Source organism: Macaca nemestrina, chromosome 7, assembly GCF_043159975.1.
Source record: "Macaca nemestrina isolate mMacNem1 chromosome 7, mMacNem.hap1, whole genome shotgun sequence".
In the NCBI taxonomy this organism is placed as follows: domain Eukaryota; kingdom Metazoa; phylum Chordata; class Mammalia; order Primates; family Cercopithecidae; genus Macaca; species Macaca nemestrina.
The window spans coordinates 173,933,703-173,946,341 of record NC_092131.1 but is presented as its reverse complement, the minus strand read 5'-3'; the positions used below and the strand labels follow the sequence as shown (position 1 = coordinate 173,946,341).

At 38.4% G+C, this 12,639-nt stretch overlaps 1 protein-coding gene across 1 annotated transcript in view; it reads right to left on the bottom strand.

The window, feature by feature from the left end:
- Nucleotides 1–12,639, bottom strand: part of LOC105499091 (nuclear pore associated protein 1) — a 564,120-nt gene that overhangs the window by 499,264 nt on the left and 52,217 nt on the right. The window contains exons 9-10 of the mRNA XM_071099379.1: nucleotides 1,337–1,501; nucleotides 675–763 (exon numbers count right to left, since the gene is read on the bottom strand). The gene's annotated coding sequence lies outside the window, so the exon portion shown is untranslated. The remainder of the gene's footprint in view (nucleotides 1–674; nucleotides 764–1,336; nucleotides 1,502–12,639) is intronic.

Here is a 12,639-nt window from a genome sequence, read left to right as displayed (position 1 = left end):
TACTATACAATTTTCATACATGTGCCTGATGAACTCACTATATTATAAAATAATGAAAGCAGAGCATTCTATTTATAAGAGCAGAACACAATTGTCAGAAAAAGAAGGATTAAAAATATTTTTACCTCTATTTGTTTCCCTATAAAACCTTAAGTTTCCTTTAAATTTGGAAAATCATTTGTCACTGTCTTCACTACATAAATTCCACTGCCATTCTAGTTTGCATGGAGTATAGGGTTGCTATTTTTATGCAGTGAAGTTCATTTAAATTAAGTTATTGATATGCATGAAATTAATTTAAATTAAGTTGCTATTTATATGCAGTGAAACTAAGTTAAGTTAAATTGCCAGGCTGCAATATAATAGATGAGGGGTTGTTATTCTTGTTGTTATTTTAACCAAGATCTGTCACTGAAATTCTGTGTGTACAGTATTGAAGCCAAGAGACCCTGAAAGCCACCCCAACTGGAAAATCAAATGCCCATCTACTGATCTGGAGTACTTGTAAAACATCAGTGTTCATGCTCTCTTGGTTGCTCACATCTCATAAATCTTAGACAAATGTCCCCTATGTCCCCAGAATAATTTTAGAGCACTATATTATTGCCTTACTTGTACAGTAAACATATGTTATTGAGTTTCAGCAACTCATTCTGTATGAATGCTTCACTCACCAGAGGATGTGTTGTCAACATAGTCATGTTGGCATTAAGGCACTCCTCACTGCAAGCTCTGAATAAATTCTGGTCTGTTTGTTGGAGTCCTGTTAAATAATATCTGAAAATGGGGCTTTTTGACACACGTGAGGCACAGGCATCTGTCTTTGAAAAAGTGGTTACTGATGCTAAAACTGGTGACTGAAAAATGCAGAATATGATGAAGAAGATGAAAGAGGACGAGTCTCTGGAACTTGGGGAGAATCTTCCTGAAGCAGGTGTACCTGTGTTCGAGTTGGTAAATCGATATGGAAAAGTGCTTTGCTATTCTCTCTTTACATGTCCTTTCATCTCCTGAGCTGAAGGTATTCTGTTTGTGCTTTGGAATTCTTTTAATATCACATTTAATATTTTTTTTCAAAGACACTTTTCTATGAAATAATTTAAATACACAGAAATATGCACAGAAAGCTTTATATATCCTTGAGTTACATGCAATGATAAGCCCTAAAAAATAGTTGGCACAAAACCGTTTATTGAAATATAGGCTCTTTCCATATTTTACTGGGTTTTTAAGTAATGTCATTTTTTCTGCCCAGGATACCACATTGCATTTACTGTCAGGCGTATTATTTATTGCTGCAAAATAAATTCTCACATACTAAGTGGCTCTCACTCACAGTTTCTCTGTATCATGAATCCAGATGCAGATGATGGCCAAGGATCAGGTCTCAAGCGAAGAAGGTTCAGCTGGGGAAGGATCCCCTTCCAAATTCATGTGATTGTTGTTAGGAGTGAAGGCCCTGTGCTCGTTGAGATGACTTCACTGGTGAACTATTCTAAACCTGAAAATAATTAATAACAATCTATCACAAACTCTTCATAAAAACGTAAACAACAGTACAAGCAGAGATCACTTCCTGATGTATACTATTAGTTACTTTATACTCATATTACAACAAAAGCAAGACATTTTAAGGAAGAAAAATTAAGATCAATATATTTTATAAATAAAGTACAAAGGTCTTCAATAAGATGCTAGCAATACAAATCAGCAAAGGGAAAAAGAATTACACACCATCACCAAGAGTATTTGTCTCAGGAATGCAAATTTGGTTCAACTTACAAAATAATTAGTGTCATGCTCTCTAAGAATAAAATAAAAAACAAAAGCCATATGATCATCTCAAAAGATGCAGCAAAGGCACCGGATAAATCCAAAATCCATTTTTGATAACAATATACAACAAATTAAGCCTATGAGGAAAGTTTCTTTATCTTAAAGGGCATCCATGAAAAACTCAGTATCATCATAATTTAATTTAAAGGCTCAAAAATAGTATAAACATGGACATACAGATCAAAGAAATATAGTAGAATTGAACATCCAAAAATTAATCTTTACCTTTAGAGTCAAATGATTTTGTAAGGTTGCCAAACCAATTCAATATGGAAAAATACATTTGTAACAAATGCTGCTAAGACAATTGAATATCCACAAGCAAGTTGAACTTCTCACTCACACCATATACATAATTAGCTCAAAATAATCATATATCCAAATGTAAGCTCTAAATAGACCAAACCCATAGTAGATAATGTATAAATATGTAATTTGGGTCTAAAGTTAAACAATAACTCCTATAATTTCTAAGATATGATACTTAAAGCCCAACAAAAATAAATAAACATGAATATATTAACTTTATAAGAATTAAAATCTTCTGGGATTCAAAGTACATCATTAAAAGTAAAAAGATAATGCAAAGAATAGAAGAAAATCTTCACAATCACATAGAAGGAAAGGAGCTATTATCCATAACATACAAAATATTTTACAACTCAAAATAAAAAGGCAAGTATCACAATCAAATTGGTAAACTATCTGAATAGACATGTATCCAGAGATACTATATTCGTGTCTCGTAAGCACATGATATGGGGCCTAAGTCTTTTGTCATTAAGAAAATACAACTCTAAGCAACCATGAGATACACTTCACAAATCTAAAGGGTATATTGCGAAAAAAAGGTAAATTTAAAAAGGCAAAATACTTTGTGAGATTTTGGTGATGTGACACTCTGGAATGTGAAAAAGCATAGAGATAATAAAATGGTATTTACTAGGAGCTTGGAAGAGAGGCAGGTCAAACTGGTGAGGTACAGCAGATTCGCTCTGGGCAGTGAAATTACTCTGGTATCATACAGTAACGATAAATACATTATTGTATTTTACAAATCCTAAATAACTTTATAATACAAAAAGTGAACTTACAATATACAAATTAAACACCTTATACAGCAGGTAGCAGATAGCACGGGGCTATACACATAAAAGAATTAAATAACACATCAGTGAAATCACCTCACTGAATGGAGGGGGGAAAAGCAGCTGACCCAAGTAACGTAGCAAGTCAGTGGATATTCTGAGTCTAAAGGGTAAAGATTTATCCATAAAATCTTCAGTTGGTAAAGTTCTTTCTCACGGCCATGTACATTTCTAATTCTGAATATGCTTATACAAGTCTTTGGATTATGTGATTAAATAACAGAACCATCTTTATCATTGTTAGCCTGGTAGGCTACACACAAGTAAGCAGGAATAGGGGTGCTGATTCATGGGGTACTGGATTAGATCATGGGGTGCTGGAGCGTTATGAGGAAGAAATTCATGTTTAACTTAAAGATACAGATACATGATAAAACATTTGTGTGCGCGTGTGTGTGTGTGTGTGTGTGTGTGAATCAGTATACATAGATGTATCTGCTCTGCACACAAGGTCATGAATCAACAGATGCCCCAGGAGCAATGAATATGCCAAGGGCCCAATCTCCATTTCTAATTCAATTTTCCAATAAAATAACTAGCGCTCTGTAAAAAAAAAAAAATGGTTAATACCAGGCTTGTGAGGAAATCCACACAATTAGCATAAGCACCTAGTAGTGCCAGAAAAAGTAAAATGCCAAACAGTGCAAACAACTAACCAACCACATAACAACAGCAAAGCTCAGTTATGGTGGTGTTTCAAAACGACAGATGATCCAACTGAAAGAACTTCCAATAGTCAACATTGCAACAATTTAAACAAATAAATGAAGTAGTAGAAGTAAAGAGTAAAATAAATATCCATGTTTGCATACTGACATAAAAATGATTGCATAAATATAACGATTATTGGAGAAGAATAGATATGTCCAGGATGAATGTTCCAGATAACTTTTGGTAGACCTCTGCTCATAAAGCAGAGCATTTCTTTTGTTTTGTTTTTTGTTTTTCAAGATGGCAGATTGGAGGCTTTGTTAGTGTGCCTCACCTGCTTAGAAAGAGCAAAATAGTGTCTAGAGATTCACACTGTGAATTTGTATCCAACAAACACAGGAACTCAACAAAAAGAGTGAAAGAACCTCTGGATACTTTGAAAGAAGCAGCAGGCAGCAACTTGCACTACGTGTCAGATGGGCAACTGAGCCTTGAGAGTGCAAAAGGGGGAGACTCTCTCTGTGATACATTCCCACTAGGGAACCAGGCAATCCAGGTCACAGGGAAGCGCCTGAACCCTGCCCAGCGATGGAGCTGACTTAAGAGAGGTGGGGAGCATGAAAGTAAGAGTGGCACCTGGATGTGCTGCGTGTGCACTCCCAGACCCCAGCAGCAACAGAAGGAAGATATTCTTGACCCTAATTCATAGAATATCTTGAAGAAATCAGCGAAGTAACCCAGGCAGTAGGCATGCACTGGAAGAAGCCCCCAACTGAGGAAGAAGCTGACCAACTAAGATTTGTATTTGATCTAGTATTGAGCAGAGGATGAACCCCCGAAGGCCCGAACCAAGGGGCATGAAGGAAGCATTCTTGTGCCAGGGTCATGGGACCTGGGTACTGCTGTTTCACATGTCAAATCAAGGGGTGTGGCCTCAGAGCTACTGTTCCAGTTTCAGTCTCCAGTGGGAAGTCTTGTGGCCTGGGGCAGGTTTGTGTTCTGAGTCTAGACTGCCTGGGACTTTGCTGGCTGTTGTGGGTTTTTGCCAGCAGAAGTCTGCATGTGTAAGACCTTCTGTGTCAAGGTCATGGGAACTGACCTGCCACTTTCTACCCCTCTCTCCATGTACAGACTCTCATGGAGCAGAGTCTGTTCTCCTCCCTGGAACATTATCCCAGCGGTCAGGGATAATGACCACCACTGCAGCTTCTGCTTACACCCACACCTGGAGAGGCAGAGAACGGACTTTCCTGACCCAGCCCACACCTGGCTTTGCCCCTCTACCTGTCCTAGTAGCAGAACTGGAACAGGGACTTTTTAGACTTCCATGTCACTTCCCATCAGCTGAATACTTCCCCTGGGTAACAAAGGCTAAGCATAAATCCCAGCACCATGACAGCTGGCTCTCTCCTGCAAGTGCCACCTTCCGGCGCAAGGTCAACCAACACAGTCCGTTATAACATCTGCTGGCACACTAACATGGTACTGGAATAAATGTAGACATACACACCGGAGGAACAGAATAGAGACCCCAGAAATGAAGGCAAATACTTACGATTAACTGATTTTCAACAAAGCAGACAAAAACATATACTGAGGAATGAACATCCTATTCAATAAAAGGTGCTAGGAAAATAAGACGGCCACATGCCAAAGAATAAAATTGGATCCTTATCTGTCACCATATATAAAAATTAACTCAAGATGCATTAAAGACTTAAATGTGAGACATGAAACCATAAAGATTCTAGAAGTAAAACTAGGAAAAAATCTTCTGGACATTGGCCTAGGCAAAGAATATTTGACTAAGACCCCGAAAGCAACTGTAACATATACAAAAATAAATAAATGGGACTTAACTAAACTGAAAAGCAGAGCAAAAGAAATAATTGACAGAGTAAAGAAACAACCTACAGAATGGGAGAATATATTTGGAAACTGTCCATCCAACAAAGGACTAACCCAGAATCTACAAGAAACACAAATCAGCAAGAAAAAATAAAAAATCCTATTAAAAACTGGGGGGATGACATGAACAGGCAAAAGATATACAAACGGCCAGCAAACATATGAAAAAAAAAAGCTCAACATCACTAGTCATTACGGAATGCAAATTAAAACCATAATGCGATACCAACCTTAGCCTAGTCAGAAGGACCATTATGAAAAATCAATAAATGATTGATATTGGTGTGGATGAGGAGAAAAGGGAATGCTTATACACCCTTGGCAGGAATGTAAATTCTTACGACCTGTATGGTAAACAGCATGGAGATTTCTCAATGAGCTTTTAAAAGCAGAGCTACCATTCAATCTAGCCATCCCACCACTGGGTACGGGCCCAAATGAAAAGAAGTCATTCTATCAGGCGCCACCTCCAGTCTTCCTGGACCCAGTAACTCGGGAGTTTCAGGCTCCGGACAAGTGCGGGGTTCTCCATAAAGGCAGCGTTGGTGGTGGACCCGACCCCTTGCAGCCCCACACGGAGGGAGTGGAGGGGCGCGTTCTGCAGCCTGCTGCACAGGATAAAAGGTAGATTCCACCTGGTGAGTGGAAGGTGCATGTGGGAGCTCTGCTGGGGCTGCGGGAGTACAGGAGAGAGTGGCTGGCTGCCTGGTGCACAAGTGTCTGCGGAGCACAGGCTCAGAAGGCCGGGGCAGAGAGGCAAAGGTGCTGGTCGCAGAAACTTTGGTTCAGGGGCTCAACACGCCCACCAGGGATGTGGCCCATCATCTGACCTTTGGAAGCAACTTTTTGCTCCTCACTCGGCTTCCTGTTACAAATCGTGGCAACATATTTCAGAGGACTTGGGGGAAAATCGCCCTCTTGGCACCATCAGGTCCATTCTCAGTGGCGTTCTGCTGGGGATGGGAGGAAGTCCCCAAGGATGGTGTAAAGGAGGGGTGCCTGACCTTGGGCTTGGCAGATGGGTGAGCTCCACTTCCCAGTGCCAAAGCCCTTATTGCATCTGCTGTAGACTCCGTGAGACTGGGCACGGTGATCCAAGAGTTCACCCACGTCAGAAATCCTTTCGGTGCTGCTGCCCAGTGGAAGACCACAGCCTGCCTTCTTCCTGGGCCTGAGTGAAGTGACACGGCCACTGCCAGGGCGGGGGTCCAGGGAAGCCTGTCTCTGGTGTCACTGTGCTCTGCGCCAAGTACGGAGAAATGTTTGTAAGGAGTTGACAACTCCCGAGAAAGCATTTCAGTGGTTACTGGAGGACCTGCACTCTGGAAATGCAGAGAACCCAGGACTGTTACCAGGATTAACTGGGTGACTAATAAGAGAGGGCAGACAAAGCCTGGCTCATTTTGGTACTCTGCATGGGTTAGTTGCCACCATCAGCTGTGATGGGCACATGTGCTGCTTTGTGGCACTCCTGGGCATCGCTCCACTTGGTTTCAGATACCTGTGGAGCTGTTTTGAACAGAGGAAAGAAATTCAGGATTGTACCCAGCCCTTAACTGGGGTTTGTTTGGAAGCTCACCATTTGTTTGTAAGTGTGAGTGTATGACCTTTGAGTGTGGGCCCTGGTCTCTTCCTATCCTTTTCACTTTCAACTTCATCTTCCTGATTATCTTGGAAGCCACCTACAGCCTTACTCATCTCAGTCAAAGGTACCCCTAGCTCTCGCCAGCTGTCAACAGTTTCCTTTGCCCATGACTTGCAGAGGTGGGAGGGATTCGTCTCACACTGTGCATGTCCAGGGTACTGGGGCTCTCCCTGATGGGATGTCAGCAAGAGTGGTGGGGGTGCCAACCCTATACCATGCAGCAGCTAGAAGGTTCACAAACCTCCTTTTCTATCTTTTTCTCTTTCCCTCCTTTTAAAGGAGCCAGGTTTAAAACCTGGCTCCTTTGCAGAAGCCTGGCAGGAACTTCATATTCTCATTCTCTTTGGGATTTCAGCTGGTTACTTATTAAGACCTACTTTTGTGAACATTTTAAACAGAGAGGCAAACTATAGCAAGAAAACTTGAGCGCTCAAATGGTTAACTGCAGCTATTACGTGAAGCAGAGTCATCAAAACCTCTCTTTCTTCCTCTGTTTTGTTTTCTGCCTGCTTCAGATTGGCTGTTACTAAGCTGTTGGTGCTGTGATAAGACTCATTATTTACCGACTAACTAGAAAGTAAACACAGGAAACTGGTTTAAAACTGAAGGGAAAAAAAAAGGTAAAAGGTGCTTTTTTAAAAACAAAACTGCCATAAAGATAGCTTTACCCAAAGTTTGGTTCACAGCTTTCACAGATTATGTATTGGAGAAAACACAATTTAGCCATGGAAACAGGTTCCAGTTTTGTCAGACAATAACATGTATCCAGCTATTTTTTTATAAAATACTGAGTGTGTACTGTTACTTTACGGTTAGAATCCCAAGGTAAAAGCTATGAGACCTTTGCTTGTGTTTGTATACCTGTTTAGATATGTTTGGGTGTATGTACATATGTAGATAAGTTTGTGTGTATGCACATACGTAGATATGTTTGCGTGTATGTACACATGTAGATGTTTGTGTGTATGTACATATGTAGACATGTGTGTATGTACATATGTAGACATGTTTGTGTATGTACATATTTAGACATGTTTGTGCGTATGTACATATGTAGACGTGTTTGTGTATGTACATATTTAGACATGTTTGTGCATATGTACATATGTAGACGTGTTTGTGTGTATGTACATATGTAGACATGTTTGTGTGTTATGTCTAGCCTGCTACCAAATTGACTTACAAGTAAATAAGCGCTCATAAATTAATTTGGGAAGCTTTTCAAGTTCACATAAATTTAGTAAACCTTGACAAATAAAACTGGTTTTAAGATTATTGGTGACATAATATTAGAAATATCTTCAAAATGATCAGCATATATATTTTTTTAATTTATTATTATTATACTTTAAGTTGTAGGGTACATGTGCATAACGTGCAGGTTACATATGTATACTTGTGCCATGTTGGTGTGCTGCACCCATCAACTCGTCATTTACATCAGGTATAACTCCCAATGCAATCCCTCCCCCCTCCCCCGTCCCCATGATAGGCCCCAGTGTGTGATGTTCCCCTTCCTGAGTCCAAGTGATCTCATTGTTCAGTTCCCACCTATGAGTGAGAACATGCGGTGTTTGGTTTTCTGTTCTTGTGATAGTTTGCTAAGAATGATGGTTTCCAGCTGCATCCATGTCCCTACAAAGGACACAAACTCATCCTTTTTGATGGCTGCATAGTATTCCATGGTGTATATGTGCCACATTTTCTTAATCCAGTCTATCACTGATGGACATTTGGGTTGATTCCAAGTCTTTTTTATTGTGAATAGTGCTGCAATAAACATACGTGTGCATGTGTCTTTATAGCAGCATAATTTATAATCCTTTGGGTATATCCCCAGTAATGGGATGGCTGGGTCATATGGTACATCTAGTTCTAGATCCTTGAGGAATCGCCATACTGTTTTCCATAATGGTTGAACTAGTTTACAATCCCACCAACAGTGTAAAAGTGTTCAAGAACATATGATTATCTCAATAGATGCAGAAAAGGCTTTTGACAAAATTCAACAGCCCTTCATGCTAAAAATGCTCAATAAATTCGGTATTGATGGAACGTACCTCAAAATAATAAGAGCTATTTATGACAAACCCACAGCCAATATCATACTGAATGGGCAAAAACTGGAAAAATTCCCTTTGAAAACTGGCACAAGACAGGGATGCCCTCTCTCACCACTCCTATTCAACATAGTGTTGGAAGTTCTGGCCTGGGCAATCAGGCAAGAGAAAGAAATCAAGGGTATTCAGTTAGGAAAAGAAGAAGTCAAATTGTCCCTCTTTGCAGATGACATGATTGTATAGTTAGAAAACCCCATTGTCTCAGCCCAAAATCTCCTTAAGCTGATAAGCAACTTCAGCAAAGTCTCAGGATACAAAATTAATGTGCAAAAATCACAAGCATTCTTATACACCAGTAACAGACAAACAGAGAGCCAAATCAGGAATGAACTTCCATTCACAATTGCTTCAAAGAGAATAAAATACCTAGGAATCCAACTTACAAGGGATGTAAAGGACCTCTTCAAGGAGAACTACAAACCACTGCTCAGTGAAATCAAAGAGGACACAAACAAATGGAAGAACATACCATGCTCATGGATAGGAAGAATCAATATCGTGAAAATGGCCATACTGCCCAAGGTTATTTATAGATTCAATGCCATCCCCATCAAGCTACCAATGAGCTTCTTCACAGAATTGGAAAAAACTGCTTTAAAGTTCATATGGAACCAAAAAAGAGCCCGCATCTCCAAGACAATCCTAAGTCAAAAGAACAAAGCTGGAGGCATCACGCTACCTGACTTCAAACTATACTACAAGGCTACAGTAACCAAAACAGCATGGTACTGGTACCAAAACAGAGATATAGACCAATGGAACAGAACAGAGTCCTCAGAAATAATACCACACATATACAGCCATCTGATCTTTGACAAACCTGAGAGAAACAAGAAATGGGGAAAGGATTCCCTATTTAATAAATGGTGCTGGGAAAATTGGCTAGCCATAAGTAGAAAGCTGAAACTGGATCCTTTCCTTACTCCTTATACGAAAATTAATTCAAGATGGATTAGAGACTTAAATGTTAGACCTAATACCATAAAAACCCTAGAGGAAAACCTAGGTAGTACCATTCAGGACATAGGCATGGGCAAAGACTTCATGTCTAAAACACCAAAAGCAACGGCAACAAAAGCCAAAATTGACAAATGGGATCTCATTAAACTAAAGAGCTTCTGCACAGCAAAAGAAACTATCATCAGAGTGAACAGGCAACCTACAGAATGGGGGAAAATTTTTGCAATCTATTCATCTGACAAAGGGCTAATATCCAGAACCTACAAAGAACTCAAACAAATTTACAAGAAAAAAAAAAAAAAAAAAAAAACAACCCCATCAAAAAGTGGGCAAAGGATATGAACAGACATTTCTCAAAAGAAGACATTCATACAGCGAACAGACACATGAAAAAATGCTCATCATCACTCGCCATCAGAGAAATGCAAATCAAAACCACAATGAGATACCATCTCACACCAGTTAGAATGGCGATCATTAAAAAGTCAGGAAACAACAGATCAGCATATTTTTATCTGAGTTTACTGAACAAAGGGTTTTGTATTTATCTCTGTCTACACATTAAGGTGTCAGGATATGACATAAAGGCTATAAGACCATAAACCCAGCCAAAAACAAAATAATTTTTGTTTGTGTGATTTTATAGATGACTTACACTAATTTAATATTACTAGTTCAATGAAAACAGTTAAATCTTCTGTGCTATTAACAAAATGCACATATATTGAACTTTAAGGTTCCTACTTAGGTAAAACACCTTATGTCCACAGACTTTAAAAATGGGTAATAGGGACATAACTAAATAATTACTACTTTTGGGTAATATCCCAGTTTTCAAAAGTACTCTAGGTAAACTGTTAAAATGGAAAAAACTGAGTACACGTCAATGAGATCAATGCTTCTATGTGAAATTTTTGTATAATTTAAAATCTTAAAATCATTTTGGATGCTTACTGGATGTCTTGGTCAATTCCAATTAAGAAAGGGTTATTATATAGAGAACACTGTTCTAAAAATTGTGAAATGTTTCTCATCTATACAATACTAATATCTGATAGTTCAGGATTTCTTTTTTCCTAGGTTTCTATACAATGTGCCAAACAAGAGGTGTCCTTATTGAGAAAAAGAATTGTTTTGTCTAATTCAAACGTTTTTTAAAAGTTGATTCAAATTACGAGTTTGAAAAGGTTATTTATGAAACAAACTAGAAAGGAAGCAGTAAATGGTGAAGAGAGATGTGAAGAAAGATATAGACAAGAACATGTAGTTTTGGTAAGGAAGGTTATCAAGAAAAAAGAGTAATTTTATACGAGAAAGAATCTTGCATGGTAAATTATTCTCCTAAAGGAAAATGACTGGTTATTTAAGAAACAGGTTCTTATTACAAGGTTAATCTAGAAAAAGAAAATCGAAAAAAATTTTAAAAAGGAACAGGTACCATAGGACAAGTATACAGTCCAACCATGTGACAGATGGTCTGTGAAAGTCATGATAAGGCTTGTGAAGGGGAATTTATAAAAGGAATTTTGTATGTAATGAAGTTAGGTATAATTAAAAAGGAATTGTTTATAATAGTCTTTCTAAAGAATGATCCCCTATATTAAACCAATATTTTCTTAAGGTATCAATTTGCTCTTAATAAAATGACAAGAAATTTTGATTTTCTCCATAATCGATTTCTTTGGAAAACTTCTGAGATTCATATCTCAAATGTTCAATTGTTGTCTTGCTGCTATCAGCTTTTTCTCCCTTTGACGTGGCCTGGGATAACTCTATCCTTCAGCTTCCTCTCAGCTCCTGTAACTTTTCTTAGTTCTAAATGTTGTGGCCTGATGCTGAAATATTTTATCTTAGAGGTATATAAAACCAGTGTTTTCCTCCAGGATAACTTGATTCTATACTCTTGGGGTTTTTTTTGTGTGTGTGTGTCTAAATTTTCACTGTCATCAGGAAACTTATCATGCAGCTACTAAGAGTCATCTATTCCCTAGTTCTACTCATATCTGTGTACACACTCTTCCCATGTTTGACTAAATTCAAGCACTTTTTATTATCAGTTGTACTTCCAGATCATCTCAACGGGCTTTCCCCTAAGGAGAGGCAGTCACACTAAAAAGGGTTTTCCTTTGACTTTTTGGTAACTGCCTTAAGAAACAAGAGTTTACATTTCATCAAGATAGTTCCTACGTTGCCTTTATAAAGTGTTTAATTGGTTTTTAAAAACCTAAGAAATTTGAAAGGAGTAAGGTTTTTACACATGTGTAACTTTCTGTATTGCCTTTCAAGTCTTTCAAATATCACTTTGATTAAATGAATTACTATTGTTTTACAAGGACCTGTAGTTTGCTTTTGATCAAATATTTTAAGCTTT